Source organism: Mastomys coucha, unplaced genomic scaffold, assembly GCF_008632895.1.
Source record: "Mastomys coucha isolate ucsf_1 unplaced genomic scaffold, UCSF_Mcou_1 pScaffold22, whole genome shotgun sequence".
Lineage (NCBI taxonomy): Eukaryota > Metazoa > Chordata > Mammalia > Rodentia > Muridae > Mastomys > Mastomys coucha.
In genome coordinates this window covers 165,123,573-165,132,045 of record NW_022196905.1, presented here as the reverse complement: position 1 = coordinate 165,132,045, position 8,473 = coordinate 165,123,573, and the positions used below count along the sequence as shown (strand labels likewise).

General features: G+C 45.8%; 1 protein-coding gene across 4 annotated transcripts in view; it reads right to left on the bottom strand.

The window, feature by feature from the left end:
* Zmat4 (zinc finger matrin-type 4) overlaps positions 1-8,473 on the bottom strand; it is a 378,171-nt gene that overhangs the window by 309,277 nt on the left and 60,421 nt on the right. The window contains exon 1 of one of the 4 annotated variants that reach the window (XM_031339301.1): positions 5,343-5,430. The exons of the other annotated variants lie outside the window; for them this stretch is intronic. The gene's annotated coding sequence lies outside the window, so the exon portion shown is untranslated. Of the gene's footprint in view, positions 1-5,342; positions 5,431-8,473 lie in introns of those variants that run through there. 4 annotated transcript variants of the gene reach the window in all.

The following is an 8,473-nucleotide window of genomic DNA, read 5'->3' as shown; positions in this document are numbered from 1 at the left end:
AAGAAGAAGAAGAAGAAGAAGAAGAAGAAGAAGAAGAAGAAGAAGAAGAAGAAGAAGAAGAAAGAAATAATAGCACTCCTTTTCAGCATTGGCTACAAGTCTTCAAACTTAGTTTATAGATAAACAAGCGTTCCTCAACTGTAAGTTGTTTGGCTACCTGTCTTCAATGCAGCAATGATGTAGATGGCAGCGCCCGCCTCCAAAAGTGACATAAGGCAGTATCAACAACCATTGCTTGGCTTTGGCCCCAGGTTGCATGGCCACTGCATGAGTAGCCAGTCAGCCAGACAAATCCATCTCTGTCTCCCCTCCTCCAGTCCAACTTAATGGGACTTTTTCAAGGAATCCAAACTGCCAGGCCCTGACTTGTCTGACTACCTTCCCTCCCAGCGCCAACAAACTGTAGGACATCCGAAGTGGCCAAAGTGCCACTTGAATTTAAATTTTAATTAACCATTAACTTTTTAATTATTGAACTAATTAATTCCATCCAGTAACTAAAATATGTCAGTGAGAGGCGAAAGGACTGGCTACTCATCAAGAAGGTTTTCAGAGCTCACCGTCTGTGCCATCCATTAAGGAGAACTACCGTTCAAAGCCGAGAGTCAGTTTGAGGTCTTGTGACACATCCTGCTTCGGCATGCAGCGAGTAGCAAAAATGCTGGTGCCTTAGAGAATTCAGCCACGATGGGAATGGGACATGTAAAGATTACTGTGTACATATTGTGCTCATGAATAATCAATAAGGAGATTGGTGACAGCAAAAGTGTCAGGCTATCAAGTGCTGTGGAAGGTGTGGACATGGGATCTTCCATGCAATTTTAACAAGATAGCTTGAAAGCTAAGCATTACCCTACAAACCCAACAGTCCTACTCACACTACTTTACAGGGGGAAAAGATATTGCTTATGTACAACATAGAGCAAGAGAAAAGGATCTTGCTTATTTTATGTACAATGTGGGAAAGGTAAAGTATGAGGATGACACATTCTTCAAATAGCAAAATTCGCACACCTCACATACACATGGATAGTAGATAAATAAACAGATAGAATGGCTGCATAAATATATAACATATTCTGCAAGATAACAGAATATGGGTGAACCATAGCCACGTAATAATCACATGAAAAGAAAGTACAAAGAGTGTGCACACAAGATGTTTTCTAAGCCATAGACATCTGTCCTGGTAAGACACAACTTGGAAAATGTTTGAGAATAATTAAGCACAGGATACAAGATGATGTCACCTCAAGTGAAAGAGGAAGAAGATTAGGACAAGAAAGAACCAGATAGTAGTTATGGATAGGATGCTGCCAGATCTAATCCTTGCTTTAGAATGTTCTGTGGGTGCTCATTCTGCTATTGCAGATGGTAAATGGTGAAAGTGATAATCTGATGACAGAGATGACAGATAAATAGACACACAGACAGATGGACAGATGGATGGTTGGATGGATGGATGAAGAATGGATGATGGATGGATGGATGGATGGATGGATGGATGGATGGATGGCATATAGATGCCAGAAGATACATGATAAATGACAGATAGACACCACTTATATACCAATTAGGGCAGGATTGTCTGGAAATAAAGCATCTATATTCTGTGCCACAGAGAGCTTCTTCCTTAGTTCAGTCTCCAGTTTAAAAAGATTAGACTAGAGTCCCCTCTTATTCCAAAGCACCACATAGCGGATCTCTGTGTATAAATGATGTATAGACTTCTAGGCCTGGACATGAAGGTTCAGTGTACACTGAAATCTGGTCTCTCCTTCTTGAACAGTATGTAAACTGTCACCTTGGTAAACCTGAAAGTCTGCGTTCGAGAACATAGGGGCACTGAAGACCTGAACACAGAATCTCAAGTGACAAGTTCCTGAAATAAACCTTTGATGTCCTCAGCCATTCCAACTCCAGGATTTACCTGGCGTCACCTTAACTATATTTCAATGATTAGCTTTGAATGACTGAAAAACATTGTACAGACATATACCTTTTATATGGACAAGTATCTTGTATGTCTTGTGTGGGAGCTAGGGGGAAAAAAAGTAGACTTTGTGAGGTTTTCCACTCTAGAAATTAGACTGTTACACTTGCTGCTGTGCTCAGTGCAAGGGAGGGACCAGCTGAGATCTCAGTGTGGCTGCCCCCTCACAGCAGGAGCAGCGCAGTCCACTACTTTCTGGAGACTAAAATACATTTATAGGAATGTAAGCCATCGTTTTCGAGTCTGAAGCCTGCTACTGGTGAACTGACCAAAACTGGGGTTCAGGTCCTGGCAGCCCTTTAGCAATACTGCTCTTTCTCTCTGCCTCTGAACAAATCTGTCTCACTACCTCTGGCAGGACCATGCTTCTATCTTGTGAAATCTACTTTGATATCACATGAGGGGGCAAACCGAGCAGATGGTCATGACCACTGCGATGCCAGGTAATGACCAAGTGCTTCACATCAGAGTAGCTGGGTCTTGTCACCTCGCCAGGAATGACAGCTTGGCTGTCTGGCAACAGCCCTGATGTTGGGAAGGAAACACACATCTCTCCAGTCAGTTCTTAATTTATTTATACTTTCGAATCCACCCCACCCCCACCCCTGCCCCTATTCATTCTTCTCTCCTTAACAGCCAAGATGAATAGCAACTAGGCAGCTTTTTGGAAGGGAGACTGAGTTGATCCACATTCACCCCCTGGCGGGGTTGCTCCAGCCCAGGCTTTGGGGCAGACGAAGCGAGTCCACATGGGCCGGCAGACGAAGCGAGTCCACATGGGCAGGCAGACGAAGCGTGTCCACATGGGCTGGCAATGCCCTCTGTTGCCCGTGCTTGCTTACCATCACTCTGGTCTCTAGCCTGACGGAGAATTGTCAGTGCCCCCTCCCATGTCGCCCACCTCCCCACAGAAGACTGAGCTTTTACCTCTATGCTCCCTCTTTCTTGGGTCCCTCTTTTGAAAGGGTGGCAGGGCCTGCTCTCATGGACAGCTAGCAAGCGAAGCGAGAAGAAAGGCCTGGCTGACAGGTGAAGGTCGGATGAAAAGGTGACAAGACAAAGGAAGAGGAGTGGGACACTCCTTTTGTATCTGAACATCTTGTTGTGTCTGAGCATCCTGGAGAAACAATAAGGCCATCCCAAGGCATAGACAAGTTTTAAGACATTAAGTCATTACATAGGTTCTGGGGGATCGTCTAATCCAATCCCTTCAGATTAAGAAAGAATATAAAATGATACTCAATGTCCCCCAGTATGTAAAAAGGAAAGTGGAGATAATTACCCCCCATAAAATCATTCTTTTCCTACAACTTACTTCCAACTCCTAGCTGTTTCCTTTAGAGAGCCATTGGGCCAGGAAGGAACAACACCGCCACTTTCAACTCTTGGTAGACAACATATGTCTGACTGCCCAGTGGCACCAGCATGAACTACAAGAACCCTCCTCCTGACCACATCCAAAGGTGCCTGGCAATCCAGATGCAAGCAGGGGTCTTATCTCATGTGCAACATCTTATTTACAATGATCAAGCCCAGGCATATGTGACATGTGACCATATTAGTGACACCACTCAGCAGATCTAAGTACTGATTGCATTCAAAAGAGAGCACCAGTGGCAATTATTCCTATTTCTCACTGACCAAAAATAGGATCATGTCCCCAAGTCAATAGGCTCTGACTTGCTGACCGAGTAACCAGGACCAATTATGCAATGAAGACTGGGGACATGGAGATGCAAGAGCCCGGGGTCCACCTCAAGGAAGACCTTGTCCCACCTACTAGGAATGTGGGTAGCATTGAGCCTTGGCAGCCAGCCCTTCGCAACCAGCCTCTGCTGCAGAGAGATGATTATTCACTCACTGTCAGTCCTCCCTTGGGGCCATAGCCACCAGCTAGGGTCACAAAGGAAATGAATTCCAATCTTTACTGCTCACAGTGGGCCAGCACCAGAGGGCCACCTAAGTGGCAAAACTCTCAACAGGGCCAACTGAAGTCCCTGTACTGACACTGAAGTCCAGCTCCTCCCTGCCTCACCCTCTTCTGTGTGTGCCCTCCTCGGGTGTTCCTCTCCACAAGAGCATCCCTAGCGAGTCACCGAGCACCGAGCTCTCAGGAGTCTATTTCCTAGCAAGCACTAATTTTGGCATGCCTTATTGCTGCTCCTTCACGAGGCACACCTCACACAGTAGGCCCACACTGAACTCTGCCTCATTGGTGACTGGCGATGCACTATATTCGACGGCCAGTGACTGAATTGATTCCCGGAGCTCAACAACTCCAGAAGTTCCTGAACCTATTCACAAAATAGCATCTATGGGATTGGAGGAAATGAATTGTTTCTGGCAAAGCTGTATCCTGGGACACCTTCAATAATGCTTAATAATATGCTAGCGCTGAGTCCCAATTCCTGTTCTTTTGAACACACAATACAGTTACAGATACTATCTACCGTCTGATTTGAACTGATGCTTCTGAGTTCCCGAATGTCAAAGAAGGCATATTTCAGTAACACTTCCTACCCACTGCTAAAAATATTTTTTTTCTTCCCACACAGCTATTCCTAATGAGATATTTCAAGCCACCTGGCACCCAAGGGAGTTCCTTAGCTAATTTACCCAGGAGACCCATGAAAGAGAAAATTGTACACTACAGTACCCCCACTTGATGCTGGCATCAGAGGGCAAGAAGAACGGCAACCCTACAGATTATGCTGCCCTAAAACAAAAGCTATCCCTCGAGGCGTCATATGACCGTAGACAGTCAAATTCAATATAGCTTATCACATGTTTGCGAAATGAATATACTCACAAAAGAGCTGGCTCGGGTGCACGGTTGGCTTTGCCCTAGGACCCTGTTGCTCCTGGGCTCCTTGTGAGAAGAAGCCTGAAGCCTGAGCAACTTTTAGCTGCTGATGTAGAAATGGGGTGGGCCCAGCTCATCACCAGCCATCAGCTGTTGTTGCCTCAGTCCCCTCCATAGCTTATGGATGGTGCAGGAGCGTGTCTCATCATTCAGCTGATTCCCGTACCAGGCAGCATTTCCCGGGGACACTCTCTCTAATCTCCCCAAAGCTGGGTTAAGTCTCCTTCCCCGGTCCCTCTAGCACCTTACCCTCTAGCACCTTACCCTCTAGCACCTTTGTCTAAAAGTTCTAACGCATTCTTGAAAGGGTGCGCTGACTTGCTCAAGTACTGTGAGCCACTGAAGACACAGATCTTTGTTCTCAATTAGCAGCTGGAAGTAATAAAACTAAGGGCACCCGTAATGAAATGACAAAAAAAAAACAAAAAAACAAAAAACAAAAAAACATGCACTTGGTAGAGTCAACAGTGCAGGAATTGAACTTACTTTTTTTCTTTCTGTTCTTTCCTGAAGTCTCGGCCTGAAACACTGTTGCCAACAGCCCATAGGGTGTCTAGAAGGCAACTCAAGAGCACAGCGGCGGTACCTCAGTGGGCTTCAATTCAAGGACAGCATGCAGCACATACTGACTCGTCTACCCACACCAGTGCCACAGACTTCGTAAAGGACCTGGCTGCAACTAGCAGATGATGCCTCTGCAGTTGGGTGCAAAGCTGAAAGACGGATCAACACCAGGCCATCCCTCTACTGAGTCTTTACTGGAGCCGAAAGTTGAGAGTAAGGGAGGAAGCAGATGTGGCCATTGTTGGAACAAAAGCAGCAGGAAGCTGGATGAGCTCACCAACACCTCCCCTTGCCTGCTAGTGTGCCTCTCTTCTAACAACAGACGTCACTCATGGCCCTGGAGCAGCTGTACCTCCATTCAGAAGATGCCTGTGGTACTAGGAAGATGCTGCTGAACGCTCATCTCTCTATAGTCATCATTTACTCGCTAGCTGAGGTTGAATTGTATGAATTTTATCTCCCGGGACTTGTGAATGAAAACTCCTTTGGAAGTGTAGCTACGGCAGCTCGAATACAGAGTCCAAATAGGGCCAAATAGTTAAATATGCGGTTCCCAGTTGGTGAAACTATTCAGAAAGCACAGGCAGTGTGAACTTACTGAAGGAGGTGTGTCCCTTTGGGGGGTGGGCGTTGGGGTTTCGGAAGACTTACGCTCTCCCCAGTGTGCTCTTGGTTTCCTGTTTGTGGATCTGGATGTGAGCTCTTAGTAGTAGCATCAGTGGCATGTCTGTCTGCCCTCTTCCATGCTTCCCATCATGATGGTGATGGGCTTCTACCCCTCTGAAACTGCAACCCCCAACTAAATGCTTCCTTTTATAAATTGGTTTGGTCATGGCGTTTTATGACAGCAATTTAAAAGTAACCAAGACAAAAGTCCTGGAGGGATATAGAAGACAAGATCCAACAGGAGCAGGGTGAAGCCCAGTCCAATGACTAAAAGGAAACCAGTACTTGAACACTACTGGTATGTGAGGGTGGAAGCCATGTGACATGTGACATGGGGAAGGGGGTAGGGAACAATAGAGGCAGACAATAAAAAGGATGTCCCTCTAGAGTCCTCAGAAAGGCCCTGGTCCTAAGACTTTCAATGTCAAACCTTCATACATACCCAGTGAATGAATCTGTATTTTGCTAAGTCACCCTCTGCATGGTACGTTTATTACAACTGCTCTAGGAACAGAAACTAGTTCCACGAAATGAATGTGCTTCAACTTGACAGCTGTGCAAGGTAGTTGTGAAGGCCCTGAAAAGCTACCTCACACATCCAATTAAAGCTCAGTAGAACCCACCGAATTATCACAAAGTAGTCAAAGGTTCAAATCCACGTCTCCTGCCTTCAAATCCAAAATCATACCACACCTGTGGCATCACATTTCTATTGGGGTCTTTGGTTCAAGGTTCTCCTAGGACTTATTAAAATACTCCCATTATCTTTCTCCCGACTTACCAAAAGACAGAATCACAACTCTGACTGCATCTTTATCTAAGAGCCAGGAAGGGCAAAGGCAACCATAGCTGCAGCCACCAGCCTGCCTGTCCCACACCCTGCCTTGGTTACCACACGTGCTTTCGGGCTTCAACAAAAGCCGTTCTTCAAAACTGGCTTCACCTGCCAGGGTCATAAAGGGAGCTCAAAGTCAATTAGGTTCTTTTAATCACTTAATTCCACTTTAAATCTCTTCAGGAAGAAAGCAATAATTACAGATCTCTGATCTGACTGGTCCTTGGATGGTCTTCAATCAATTGCATTCCTTCAAGGTGTTATAAAACACTTTTAAAAGAGTCTCCTCATGATTGCATCCCTGAATTCAAGTCCTTGACAGAGGGGCAAAGCCAGAATGAAGCTTGGTTTCCTTCATCTCCCTTACGCATGGAGCAGAACTGTCCCAGTGCCACACAGTGCTAGGACCTGGATCCAAATTCTAAAGCAGTACCAAGCTAGTGACCCTCTAGCACCCAGCCCCATATCAAAGGTCTCAGACTCTCAACTCAGCACTGCATGGGTCAAAAACTCAGCCGCTGTCCCCTGTGTTCCGCATGCCATTTGTATGCTGGAAATAAGATGAATTAGGAAGAGGCTGGGGGAAAGACATAGGAAAATTGTTTTCTCTGGAAGCAAAGAGCTGAGGAAGAACATGGCCCTTCTCCACCTGTTGAACTAATCCCTCCTGAGATCTTCCCAAAACAGCAACACTGAGCCCTGACCATCTCTGACTCCTACCTCCATGGGCTTAGCACTCCTCCAACCTTCTACACACACAGCAGTGATTCTACTATTTATTAAACACCAGATGGATGAGAGCTCCCAAGCACCATACCTGAGATTATGCCTTCTCCTCTGCCAGGATTTGTGCCTTCAAGTCATGAGTGTGTTCTGTCAACAGAAAAGGCTCAAACCACGCCCACCTCAGGAGAGACCAGTGAAATCAAAAGTACTTGAAGGAGTGCAGGGGCTGGGGGGAGCTGAGTTCTGGCTGGTTGGGAAAACTGGGGGACGTGGAAAAGTAGAGACAGCAGGGTCATGCCCATGTTTTTAGAATCTGTTCATATCATCTTCTCCTCTACATGGTGGTGAACATCCAGAAACATCTAGACTCATATCATTGGAAATGCATCCATTCAGCAAAAGCCCAGCCAAAAAACCCTGTGTATTTTCAGTAGCCCAGCCAAGGAACTCTAAAAAGTGTTTAAATATTCCATGACTGACCAGGACTTGGAGAGCAGAAGAGAAGCCTGTTTCGTTTTCTTTCTGGACAAAGCTAAATGAAGCAATAGCTCACTGTGCATGACAACCAATGTTATGCATTATAGGATCAAGGACGCTGAGGAAGATGGCCAGATATTGTTCCTGATGATTCCAGATGTTAGGATTCACTCATATAGACTGGGCAAAAACATCTTTCATCCCTGATGTAAGCGGGCTTCATCCAATCTGCTGGAGACAGAGCAAATCATCAAAGTTGGTCTTTCTCTCCTTGAGCTGAGACATTCATATTTCCCTGCCCTGGGAACTTATCTGCATGTAAATACATTGAGCTTGTGGGCGGGGGCAG